General features: G+C 44.2%; 1 protein-coding gene and 1 pseudogene across 4 annotated transcripts in view; one reads left to right on the top strand and one right to left on the bottom strand.

Annotated features, from left to right (window-relative positions):
- SETD4 (SET domain containing 4) overlaps positions 1 to 13,852 on the top strand; it is a 162,766-nt gene that overhangs the window by 109,956 nt on the left and 38,958 nt on the right. The window lies entirely within an intron of this gene.
- Positions 1,346 to 10,412, bottom strand: LOC106831406 (carbonyl reductase [NADPH] 1-like; annotated as a pseudogene).

The following is a 13,852-nucleotide window of genomic DNA, read 5'->3' as shown; positions in this document are numbered from 1 at the left end:
GAAGCTTCACCCTGAACTAACATCTGTGCCAATATTCCTCTATTTTTCAGTATGTGGGCTACCACACAGCATGGCCCCTAACACAGCGGTGTAGGTCTGACGCTGGGAGCCAGGCTGGGGGCCGCCGAAGCAGAGCTTGCTGAACTTACCATGAGGCCACTGGGCCTGGCCCAAACATCACTTGGGGAGATCTCGTTTCATTGCTGTCAGCCTGAAAATCACTGGTGAAGAATGAAGAATAATCATGACAGCACAGCCGTCTTTACAACATGCAGCGCTTCTGTGAAGGGAGGCATGTGGAACAGGGTCACTGAGCCCACTGGGAGGCAGGCTTGGTGTTGGGCAGGAAGAAGCTTCTCGTCAGCCCTGGGGGGTCTTAGGTCCTAACAACGACAGGGGCTCAAGACAGAAGACACTTTGCACTTTTGTTGTGTTTTAACATTTTCACCTGTATCAGGACATTGGAGCTTCACACAGCAATCTTATGCCCAATGTCCTCATTTTACAGGTGGAGAAACAGAAATACAGTAAGATGCGGTTTTGCTCAGGGTCACACAGTAAGGTGGCAGAGCCAGGATTTGTTGTTTTCCGATGCTTGTCTTGAAAGCTTTCATACAGAAAAGTGAAAGAATGATATAGTTACCAACCATATATCTAACACACTAGGTTGAACAATTATGACTATTTTACTATATTATGCGTTCCTCTTCTGTATATGTTGTGCTGAACCACGTTCATGTTGCAGACCTCATGACACTTCCTTCCTCCATAAATTACACATTCATATTGAAGAGATTTGACGATAGTTCTCCGATATCCATGGACACCCAATTCCCATTCAATTCCCCGACTGTCTCAGATTCCCTTATGGATGGTTTGAAGTGCCCACTCCTACTTCACTCTTTGAAACTGTGTTTTTCCAACGAGTCTGGAGTTAAAGGGACCACACCAGATGCCTTCCCTTCATGGTGTTCTCCATGTTATACTAGAGGCTGGTCAACTAAAGCCGGCAGGCTCATTGGTTTGTGGATTGTCTATGGCTACTTTCAGGCCACCTCGGCAGATCTGAGTAGTTCCCATAGAGACCCTGTGGCCTGCAAAGCTGAAACTATGTACTCACTGGCTGTTTCTATAATGTTCTCTAAACCCTTGTGTTATACTGTCCTTCCTTGACCTAACTTTGAGGTCTATCAGATTTCTGAGTTGGTTAGCATGTAAATAATCTGCAAAATGGAAATTTATAAAGAACCATTTATTGATCTGTTCATTTCCACTCATTGTCGTTGATTCTACTTTTTTCTCCCACTATATCACAGAAGAAGTTACAAAAGACTTCACAGAATTTATAGCCAAGTTAAATTGAGTACTTGATAGGGATATTTTGATTTCTCTTCTTTTTTATAGTTTGGATAGGGATATTTTTCACAGTGTAAATGCCCTTTGGTCAAATCAAGGCACATAATATACACGGACCCACGGGAGCTGTGAGTTGAGCTCACCATTGTTCAACTTTCTTTTCCAAAATAAACTCCCCATGAGGCCTCTCAGCATCCGATGGCAAAAGGGCCAAGTACACGGGGGTCTCTGCTCCTTCTTCTGGGGAATTTGTGGCTTTGGGTCCCCCCCATGTCAGTTCTCACCCACCCTGGGCAGCAGGCATTCAGGAGGATCTTGTCCCCTCTCCTCTGCTCACTCAGCTTCCTGGCGTGGATTCTGGACAGGACCGTGATGCTGATTTTCATCACTCCGTATGTGGTATTAGGCCAGCCCTCCTTCTGGTGCACTCCATTCTTTGTATCTTCCACGAACTTGATCAGGAGCCCCACCAGCTCCTCTTCTGTGATGGTCTCACTTCTAAACTTCTCCTGCAGTTTTGGGCTGCAGTTGTGAAGGGCACTGAGACTCACAGTGCTAGACACACGCACCACTCTGCCTAAAATCCAACAGAAATCGTTATGTAGAAAAGGATGCACAAGAATGATGAATACCAACTTCGCTGGGATTTTGGACCAGAAAACTTCCATTTGAGAGACAATTACCAGTTTGCCATGAGCATTAATTGAGACTTCCTCTACGAGTGAAGGACTTGATACAATCTTGAGCTTGTTTTACCCATAATGTCTCAAATGATGTCAGAGAAATGTTCTAATGGGGAGGGTAGCACCTAGAAGTTCCATGAGAAAATGAAAATGGTTTATATAGGAACATGCCAGGGGGAATGTAAGGAGGTATTCATTCATATCAATTGTAAGGGAATGAAAGGAGGTATTCATTCATATCATCAGGTGGCCTTTGGGACCACCGGAGGATGTTATGGTCTCTCGGGCAAGGCTCTATGATCAGCTCTCCTTTGAGCAACAAAGAGCTGAAAGGTTGATGGATGGCAGATCCTAGGTCACTGGACAGCATCTGCTTTGAAAGGCCTACACACTGATCGAAGAAGGGAACAACAAATCAGCTCAGGGGTCTGAACTGCATGGGGTTTTCTCTCTGTTTGGGTTCTTATCAACTCAGAGCAGTGACTAATGTCTGACAATATGACGGACAGGGGCCGTGGGAAACTGAACAGAAGGGATGTGCATATAGGGCAGAGCCCTATGGAAGTCCCTACGGGAATTTAGAGGGAAGTTAAAGTAGGACATGTCAGTCAATGCCCATCAGAAGAACCACTTCCAGGACTGGCAGGCTAGTGGAACCAGCAAGTGGGCATCCTGGTAGGCTTCTTTGCTGTGGCCATCTTGGTGCGGGAAATAGGTGGAAATGGGGAGCTGCAGCAATGCAGCAATGGGAAAATGGTCGACGTGACTCTTACACCCTGTGAAGCACACATTGCCAAGGACTGTTCAGCCTGGCAGCAAGAGAGACAAAGACTGCAGGTGGTCATGAGGAAGATTCTCCGAGGGCAAGGCCCTGCACATAGCTGGCACGTTGAGTTAGGTAGTACTCCTGGGAGGCTACAAGTGGGTCCTCACAAAAGGAGACACCATCTCCGGGCCAGGCTTTACATACCCAGAAGTACATGCAAATGTTCAACCTACTTAGCAGGACTGGAACAGAAGATACCGCACCATTTGGGCTGGCAAATTACACTTCTGCAGACCAAGCACACAGTGTCATCCTTGGAGTAGTAGGGTTGATAGAGAATTGGAATGGGCAGTTGAAGCATTGGTTGTCTCAAACATGAGTTGAGAAAGGTATGAAGAGCTGGCTTACACACAGTCGTGAGCATGTGCTCACACTCAACATGAGGGGGCCAAGGGAGATGCCCCACAGGATAGATTCTTTCCTTTCGCTGCAGGATGTGGGGACGAAGGGCTGGGGTAGGATGCTGGGGTGACTATATGATTCTTACTCACATCACCTCCACTTTCTTTTTCCTACCTGATACAGTAGTCCTGACACTAGTGCTACAACTGCGGAAATGGGAAGCAGGAATAATTCCTAAGCAAGAACCTCTAACTATAGCTTTGAACCTTCATGCCAGACGTCGTAAGGGTCCGATGGAGTGGAATGTGACTTCACGCCATCTGGCAAAATTGGAGTGACAGCAAATGCAGCTGTATTGCCTAGTGGCCGAGACAGCCCACGAGGTCTGGACCTATGCAACCCAACCCTACCTGATATGAATGGGAGTGGACCGAAGGGAAGGCACTTGTTAGACTAGCTGCCTTCGCTGCAGGCGATGAAGATCAGCACAGTGGCTGAATCTGACAGCCCTTTGAAAGGTGAAAAAGTTTGCATAAAAGTCAATGACAGGGAGGAAAAGGAAGAACGGTAGTCTAGGCTAAAGGAATGAATAAGCGGGTTATGCAACAAGAGAAATCCCATATTACCTTGGTGTCTTGAGAGACTCAGAGCAAGAGATGGTATCGTCTCTTAGCTCCATCATACCAGATGCCGGAAAATGTGAAGCCACATGTTACTAAGACCACTCCTGCTTTCAGGACCTGACCAGGTTGACGGGAAGCCAGGGAACCTGAGTGGCCTCGCTCTAGGAGATGGGGTCATATGATATGATGATGAACTGAACCAATGGTTAATGACTGAGTGAAACTCTAGCAATGTGCCAGCATGTCTTGATTCTTATCTTTCCGGTTCCACATACCACCATACTGTGATAAGCTGTAACACTGGCCTTGTTAATATTCAACTATAAATGTAATGAAGAACTGAATTTAGCTAAGCACCAGCTATATTTAGCCATGAGTTACATTAAGTGAGGAGCCCATTAGACTGAGGTGGCTCTAAAGAAAACCAAATCTAAGCCTGTAAATGCCTTGAGGATACAAAAATGAAACCTAAGGACCACCCATCAGAAACAGCCACATGGGTTTGAAGCTATAGCCAATCAGTAATCTCTTTACCTTGCTCCAGCCCTTTTTCTAAAAAGTCCAGGGGTACTCCTAAGCAATTCAGATTTGTTGCTTTTCGATTCAAATAGATTTTTTCTCAAATAAATTCTTAAATTTCTAATATGCCTCTGTTTAGCTCTTAACAATACTAAATGTTTCTAAACAAGTACTATGCTAAATAAGGTATAAATATCAGTTGATCAAGGAGGAATCAAATTAGTACAAATACATGAATGTGTATCTAGTGGTTTTACGGGATGGATTATCTTTCCCTTTAAATGTATTCCTACCCCACACTGGCTCCTCCAAATTTCAGCATATTTCTGATACGATTGCTGTATGTGTTATATAAAATCTCTACTAAATGTAGATGCTCAACGATCCTTTGCTGTAAGAGAGCCTTGGCAAAGGACTAGGGCGTGGCCTGTGAAAGCAGAGGATTAAGCTGGGCCAAGGAAAGGTTTGGCCCTTTACCCAAGGCTGCTGGAAGGTCAACTTGGTTTAATCTTCCTGATAAGAATGTCCTTGTTTACTTGGGGGGTGTCTAGGATCAGACTACAGAATGGATGCTAACAAGGTGATTATGATGCTACTTTGGGCTACCTGCTATCAGCTGGACCTCTGGAGGGGCTGGGGAGTAAGGTCAGCCAAGAGAGTGGTGGGCCAGGTCTATGTGACCAATCCCAATAAAAATACCAGACACTAGGCAGGATAAGCTTCTCCGGTTGGCAACGCTCCATGTGTACTGTCACATATCTCTGCTGGGGGAAATACATGCTGTCTGCAGGACTCCCCCAGGAGAGGAGAACTCAAGCTCCATGCCTGGTCTTTCCTGGACCGAGGGCTAAGAGACTTTTCCCATTGCTGACTTGAATCTGTCTCCATTTTCGGTAAGACACTATAATTTTGAGTATAATGGCTCTGCTGAGTTCTGAGTCCTTCTAGTGAATTTCTGAACCTGAGGGTGGTCGTGGGCACCTGCTGAAGTTGTAAAGACCAAACGATATTTATCTCACATATGTACAGTGGGTTTAGCATCTAAAAACCCATAAATATAATACACTATATCAGATGCAGGAAAAGATATGGGGGTGGGTAACAAATTGAGGGTTGCGAAGGCTTCCTTAGCCTGAATAGGATCACTCAGAGAGGGAGAGGGAGGAGGGAGGAGCCGGGATGGAATCCTCAGGGAACTCCAACGTGTGAGGGGCACAGAGCAGGTAAAGGGCTTCTCTGAGGAGACTTTTGAACAAAGACCTGAAGGATGAGAAAGAGTCAGCTGTGCAATGACCAGCAAGACAGACAGCACTGATGACCACTGGACAAGTGTGTGCAGAGCCTGAAGCACAAGGGCACCTGGCCCAGTGGAGACACAACAAGGAGTCAGTGTAGCAGAGCAGGGCGAGGTAGCAGGGGCTTGTAGATGAGAGCAGAGGCAGGCAGGGCAGATCGTGCCAGAACCAGCATGGCTTGGGCTCCTCATCGGACTCACCATGGGGTTTTATGAGAGGCAGTAGCTCTGTGCAGACATCTTGGGTACCAAAAAAGTTTGTTTTCATTGTCACTTCTGCTTGAACATGAAACGGTGTGGGGTCAGGAGCTTTCAGGGAAAAAGGAAGGTAGAGTTAATACATGGCAGCCATGTGGTAAAATTCCATGGATTCATGTTTTTAAAAGCGTGCAAAAGAAATTGGGTGAATTTTGTGTAAAATGGGCAGCAGGTTAACGTAATTTACCAATGGCAATTTCCAAGTTTGGCAATGTTCTAAGAGGGTCCACACATGGAATCTCTGTGTACCAGTTTGTGCAATTTTCTTATTTACAAAAATGCCTTAAAAATTCACCCAACCGCCCTAAAATCCAATCAGAGCAAATCTGCGGGACAACCTAGAAAAGATCCCCAGGCGTCCCAGCCAAGGAAATGGAAAGGTCCCTCTGGCTGGAAAGCAGTCCAGTTCCAGGTGCACTCTGCTGTAGCCGCACCCCTGTCCTCTCCCCTCCTCCACCCCCAGGCAGCCATCCCAGACCCCAAAGGCAGGGGAGCCCCACCGCAGGGATGCTCCGACAGATCCGGTCACCCTGGCATAAGGCTTCCCCTGCGAGCACGGGCTCCTTGCTATTGAAGGAGATGCCCGCGTTGTTGACCAGAACAACGAGGCCCCGTACTCCTCTTTCAGGAAGTCCGGATGGCGCCCATGCTCTGCAAGTCGTCGATGTCCAGCTGGTGGAAGCGCGGGCTCAGGCCCTGGACCTGCAGCTGCTGCACGGCCGCCTGGCCCCTCGCCGTGTCCCGCGCCGTGAGCACCACGTCCCCCGAGAACTGCCGGCAAAGGTCGAACGCGATGGCGAAGCCGATGCCCTTGTTGGCCCCGGGTCACCAGCGCCACGCAGCTGCGGGACAACGTGGCTGCGTGGAGGCCTGCGGGGCGCTGACGGGAGAGCGGTTGGGACTGGCAAGTACAAATGGCCATGGGCTTTGCAGCCTTTTCTCACACTAGAAAAGCTCATCAGGATGCATCTTGTTATCCCCATTTTAATGGGAGGAAGTGCATCCCCAGAAAGTTCATAAAGTAGTTCAGTGGTGGGAAATGAATTTTCTTCCTTACTATTTCCTTGTACCAACAGAGGACTAGCCGACTATAGGGTCGAGTTTCACTTCTGAGCTGCCTCTTAAGGTAGTCACTTCCCACAAGTGGCCATTAGATGTAAATTTAATGAAAATAATACAATTTGAAATTCAGTTCTTAGCTGCACTAGCCACATTTCAGTGCTCAACAGTCACACGTGCTGGTGGGCACTGTATTGTACAGACACCTACACGATGTTCCCTTCACAGCACAAAGTTCTGGTGAACAGGGGTGCTTTAGATAGATGCCAATTATGTTGCCATTGCAAGGTAGGTTTCCAATCAGTTGCAACACACAAAATTAATAATAAGGGAAAGAGGTTTGCTTTTTTATTCTCTTAAATATTTTTTGAGATAATTGCAGATTCACATGCAGTAGTAAGAGGTAAGATAGAGATTCCTTGCACTTGACCCAATTTTCCTCAGTGGTAACATTTTGCAAAACTCCAGTACAATATCACACTCAGAATACTGACATCAAAACAATCCACCAATCATGTCCAGATTTCCTCATTTCACTTGTACCTATTTGTATGTGTGTATTCGGATCCATACAATTTTATCACAAGTGTAGGTTTGTGTATCCACCACTACAGTCAAGATATACAACATTTCCATCAGCACAAGGATCCCTCCTGTTGGTTCTTTATAACCAAACATACCTCTCTCTTGCCCCCACCCTCCCCTCCCTCAGCCCTGTCCACCAGTAATCTGTTCTCCATTTCTAAAATTGTCTTGTTTCAAAAATGCTCCCTAGATGGAGTCATCGGTTATAACCTTTTGGGATTTTTTTTCACTCGGGATGGTGAAGAGCTTTGTTTTGGATTTTCTCCCTTATCCATGTATATCCTGGTTCTGTCATTTTCTGGCCTCTCTCCACAACCCTAGCCTCATTCACTTTCTTCTATAGTGGGCGTGAGCCAGTGTTGGAAGGAAGTGGGACGGACTAAATCCACTAAGAGGGTCAGTCAGCGATAGCACGTGGCATGCAGGGAAGTCTGGTCATGGTGAGCGACCTGAAATTTCAAAAGACCAATTCTTGGAGGGCGATGAATCATGATTTTCAGCCTGATTTCTTTATCCTTGTAGTACTGGTACCAACACAAGAAGTGACAAGTCAGTGGGGCAGGATGCTCCAGAAAATACAATCCATGAACATCATACAGTCTGAGAATGTAGTGTATGATAAACGTGGCATTAACAATTAACAGGGGAAGCAAAGAATTATTCCAGAAAATGGTAGTGGGGGAAAAGGAGCAATGATTGCAAAGGAAAAAAGAGATCCTCACCCTACACGGTACACCCATTAATTTCTAACGAGAGAGAAAAAGTATTTTCCCACTTTTTAAATTTATGGGCTTATAAGTGAAACCCTAAAACAAGTATAAGACAAGATAAGTAAAATTCACATTTTTTCAGTATGGGAAAAGGGCTTTGTCAGCATAAGAACAGGGGAAGAATAATAAAGGAAAGGAGTGAGAGATTGGACTATGGGAAATTCTTAGAAAGTTTGTTTTTGGGGAAGTGTGCTAATTTAAAGCCAGTGAATTAAGATCTTGAATCAAGGTTTGTCCCTGAGCTAACAACCATGGCAATTTTCCTCTATTTCATATGTGGGATGCTGCCATGGCATGATGAGGAGAGATGTGTAGATCTGTGCCCCAGATCCGTACCCATGATCCTAGGGCCGCCAAAATGAAGTGTGCAAACGTAACCACTATGCCATCAGGCTAGTCCCTGTAAAACTCACTTTTAAAATAAGAGCCCTAAGGCTGCTTTCTAGGGCCATCCTTTTTCATTTCTGTGAGCCTGAACGTCACTGGTGAAAATGGAGAATAATCATGACAGCAGAGGCGTCTTTACAATGAGGAATGCTGATGTGAAGGGAGGGCATGTGGGGGAGGGTCACTGAACCCACTGGGAGGCAGGCTTGGTGTTGGGCAGGAAGAAGCTTCTCATCACAGTCCTGGGCGGTGTTAGGTCCCAATCACAGGGACTCATGAGAGAAGACACTTTGCACTTTTATTGTGTTTTCAACATTTCCACCTGGATGAGGACATTTAATCTTCATAGCAATCCTATGCCCAAAGTCTTCATTTAAAAATGGAGAAACTGAGATACAGTAAATGTGGTTTTGCTCAGGGTCACGCAGTAAGGTGGCAGAGCTGGGATGTTTTGTTTCCAGATGTTTGTCTTGAAACATTTCAAACAGAAAAGTTGACAGAATAGTAAACACCTATATATCCACCAAGCTAGGTTGAACAATTATGAATATTTTAGTATATTTTTGTGTTTATCTTCTGTATATATTTGGCTGAACCACGTTCATGTTGCAGACCTCAGGACACTTCCTCCCTCCATAAATAACACATTCTCATTGAAGAGATTTGACAGTAATTCTCTCATGTCCACTGACATCCAATCCATATTCAATTTCCCCAACTCTCTCAGATTCTCTTATGGATGGATCTTAAGTGCCTCCTCACAGTTCACACTTTGCCATTGTGTTTTTCCAATGAGTTTGGTGTTAAAGAGACCACACCAGATGTATTCTCCTCATGTTGTTGTCCATGTTATACTAGAGGCTGGTAAACTAAAGCCAGCAGGCCAAACGGCGCCACGTTCATTGTTTATGTACTCTCTATGGCTCCGTTCATGCTACCTCTGCAGACCTGAGTGTTTCCCACAGCGATCATGTGACCTGCAAAGCTGAAAATATGTACTCACTGGCTGTTTCTATAATGTTTGTTGACCCCTGTGTTATACTGTCTTTCTGGCTATCTAACTTTTAGGTGTATTAGATTTCTGAGGTGGTTGGCATGTAAAGAAACTACATGAATGGATGTTTAAAAAAACCCTTTATTCATCTATTGATTTTCATTCATTGTCATTGAGTCCACTTTTTCTCCCTCTATATCACAGAAGAAATCACAAAGGACTTCTCAGAATTGAGAGTCAAGCCAAGTCAAATTTAGTACTCCATAGGGATATTTTGATTCTTCTTATTTTTTAAATTTTGGGTAGAGATCTTTTAAACAGTGTAAGCGTCCTTTGGTCAAATCAGGACAGGTAACTTAATGAGAACTATGGAGGGAACAGTGAGAGGAACCCCCATTGTTCAACTTTCTTCTCCATAACAAACTCTTCATGAGGCCACTCAGCATCTGAGGGCAAAAGGGGCAAGTACATGAGGGTCTGTGCTCTTTCTTCTGGGGTTTTTATGGTCTTGCATCCCCCATGTCGGTTCTTACCCATCCTGGGCAGCAGGCATTCAGGAGGATCTTGTCCCCTCTCTGCTCACTCAGTCTCCTGGCATGGATTCTGGACAGGACAGTGATGTCCATCTTACACACTGCATATGCCATGGCCTTGACATCAGGCCAGCCTTCCTTTATGTGCACTCCATTCTTTGCATCATCCACAAACTCGTTCATGAGCCCCACCAGCTCTACCTCAAGGACGGTCTCACTTGTAAACTTTTGCTGCAGTCCTGGGCTGCAGGTTCAAGAGCCATGAAGGTCATCATGCTAGACACGTTCACCACTCTGCCTAAAATGTAACACAGATCATAATCTAGACAGGCATGCATAAGAATGATGAATACCAAAATTGCTGAGATCTTGTCCCCTGCAGAAACAATGACCAGTTTGCCATGAGCATTAATTAAGACTGCCTATATGAGTTAATTAGATCATATAATCTTGAAGGTTGTTTTAGCCACAATGTCACGGATTATGTCAGAGAAATGCTCTAATGGGGAGAGTAGTGCCCAGGAGTTCCATAAGAATATGAAAATGGTTTATACAGGACCATGCTAAGGGGAATGTAAGGAGGGACTCATTAGTGTCAAAAGCTGCCTTTGGGAGCACTTGAGGATGTTATGGTCACTTGTGCGGTGTTCTATGATCAGGTCTGTCTTGACCAAGAAAAAGCTGACTTTGATGGTTTGATGGTTGATGGATGGCAGATCCTAGGTGAATGGACAGCATCTGCTTTGAAAGGCTGCCACTCTGATGGGGGAAGGTAAAAACAAGTCAGTTCAGTAGTGTGAATTGTGTGCTGTTTTCTGTTTGGGTTTTTATTATTTTAGTTGCAGAGACTAATGGCCTGGCAATATGCTGATGGTGAGGAACAGTGGAAACTGAACTATTAAAGGGATGCTATCAAAAGCAATGAAATACCTCCTACAACAGGGATGAATCTTGAAAACATTATGCTACAGTAAAGAGACCAGACACAAAAGACCACATATTATATGATTCTATACATATGAGATGCCCAGAACAAGAAAATCTGGAGACAGAAAGTAGATTAGCGATTGCTCTGGGACAGGAAGAGTGGAGGAACAGAGGGGTGATGGAATTCTTCTTGTGAAGATGGATATGTTCTAATGTTGAATGAGGTGATGGGTCCACAACTCTGCACGAGTATTAAAAACCACTGAATTATATATTTTAAGTGAGTGAAGTGTATGGTATGTGAGTTAAATCTCAGTAAAGTTACAAAAAGTATAAAGCAATGACACATTTCTCATCAATTTTTTGTGGAAAATATAGTTCATATTCATAGAAATGAATTTATATTAATATGTATAAAGAAAGAGTTTACTATTTTTACATCTCAATGAGTCTTTTAAATGGTATAAAAGTCATGAGATCATACTACCAATACGAGATTTGAGTAAATTAGGAAACTCTCCCTGTTTTAATGTAAATATTGGGAAACGATCATCTTTGGTTAACTTGAACTCTATTCTACAAAGGGAAGGCATTGCAAAAAAAATGGCATAAAAAGATAATTCATGACACTATGACTCTTATTAAACTATCTTTGAGATAACTACAATGAATTATAGAAACCTCCTTATTAATCTTCCAGCAGTTTTCTATGATGAACACATTTCACAAATGGGTCAATTATTCCAGTCCTTCCTTTTATCTGGAACATATGAAGTATAAGAACAAACTGAACCTCTTTGTGAAATGTTCTAATAAGTCCAGTCAAAGATCCTAATGAACTTCCCAAGGTGGGAAATGGGACAATCTGGTACGTAGAAAAAGTTCTGTTTCAGCTTGTGTTTTTCCAAGTTGCATTCTAATGGTTGGCACATGGGTCTCTGTTGAATTTTGCCAGTGACTCCAACAATGACAACCAAGGAATTATTTAGTGATGTCAATTTGCAGTTTAACACTGAATAAGTGGCACCAATACCTACTGGAAAGTCAGCCCATTGTGTCCCCACTGTCATTTGTACCTGGGGCTCATGGGGGACTACTGGAATTGGAGCCACCAGCATGGCAAAGAACCCTTGGCCCCGTCAATCGCCTTCCTCCTCTGAGTCTCGGACTCAAGAGGTCATGAGCTTATTTGGGGGAACCCTCTTTTTCTCTCATGCCTTCCTCTAGCTCAGGGAACTCATGTTTCTAGTGCCTCTTTTCTTTGCAGCAGGTACACTGATCCTTTTCCAATTTTTGGCGTCCCTTCCTCCCTGACCTTGGATCCCCCTTCTTGTCCCATCTGGGGGAGCTGTGTAAAGCACCTCGACTAGCTTGGCTTTATGCACCTCTCAAATGTTATAAACTTTGAAAGTTATTCCCACCAATTGACCTGAACTCATTTCTATGGTCCCCTCGACCTCATTGACCTTCCTTGCCATCAGTATCCGTGCCACATTAGTATTAAAAGGATTCGACACACTTAGAGCAGCCATGTCCTTATCAAGTTTTTCTTCTGGTGTCTGAGTATCTTTGACTACTAGAGGCTTGGTTTTTCTTGGGATCATTGGTGTGGTCCCTGACCAGTCAGCTTTCTGATCATGCAACCACAGAAAAGCCTGCCCATATGGAATCTCATCCCATTTTCCAGACCTTTCACAAAACAACTCCAACTGCAACATAGTGTAATTATTCAAAGTTCCATTCAGTAGCCATCTTTCCTCACTTTCCAAGACATATGTCAGCCAAGAGGTGTTACAGTAAAATACGATTTGTTTCTTTTGTCATTGGCTTATAGCTGTAGGTTCACCAATCAGGAAAAATCTTTCCCAAGGGACTCTTAGGTGGAACAGATGTGACACCTCCCACGTTAATACTCTTTTATTTAAAAAGAGGAGAAACAGAGAAACCAAACCAAACCAAACAAGCTCGATTTCCCAAAAACCCTCAGCCAGCAAATGGTAGCCAGAACAAAGGAAACAAAACCAACCCAAACCCAAAAACCAAAATGCTTCCAGTCCCACCTTAGTCCATAACGTACACTTGGTGGTGCCCAGAAAATGAAGATCTGGCCTACAGATCTTCCCAAATGAGCAAGGACAAGGGACCTCTGTGTGCACACTGGGGGCATTATCTAGTCTGGCCAGGGCATCGTGACTCACGAAACAAGTGAGTTTTCCTTTTGCCCAAAGTCATTTCCCTGGTAACTAGCGGTTAGAATGGCTGCACACAGGAGGGAGCCAGAGGGAAGGCTTGCAAAGTGAAAGAAGGTTTTTTTTTTTTTTCTAACATAGCTTTTTTTTTGTTCTTTCATTTATTTGTTTATTTTCGGATGTACATCATAACATATTTCAAATTTTGTGTAGATCACATCATGTTCACCACCCGAAAACTAATTATAGTCCATCTCCTCACATGTGAGCCTAATCACTCCTTTTGCCCTCCCTCCTTCCCCCTTCCCCTCTGGTAATCACCAATCCAATCTCCAATGCTACGTGTTTGTTTATCGTTGTTTTTATCTTCTACTCATGAGTGAGATCATATGGTATTTGACTTTCTCCCTCTGACTTATTTCACTCAGCATAATACCCTCAAGGTCCATCTATGTTGTCACAAATGGCCAGATTTTATCATTTCTTATGGCTGAGTAGTAGTCCATC

Source organism: Equus asinus, chromosome 18 (assembly GCF_041296235.1).
Source record: "Equus asinus isolate D_3611 breed Donkey chromosome 18, EquAss-T2T_v2, whole genome shotgun sequence".
NCBI classification, from domain to species: domain Eukaryota; kingdom Metazoa; phylum Chordata; class Mammalia; order Perissodactyla; family Equidae; genus Equus; species Equus asinus.
This window is presented reverse-complemented; position numbering and strand designations above follow the sequence as displayed.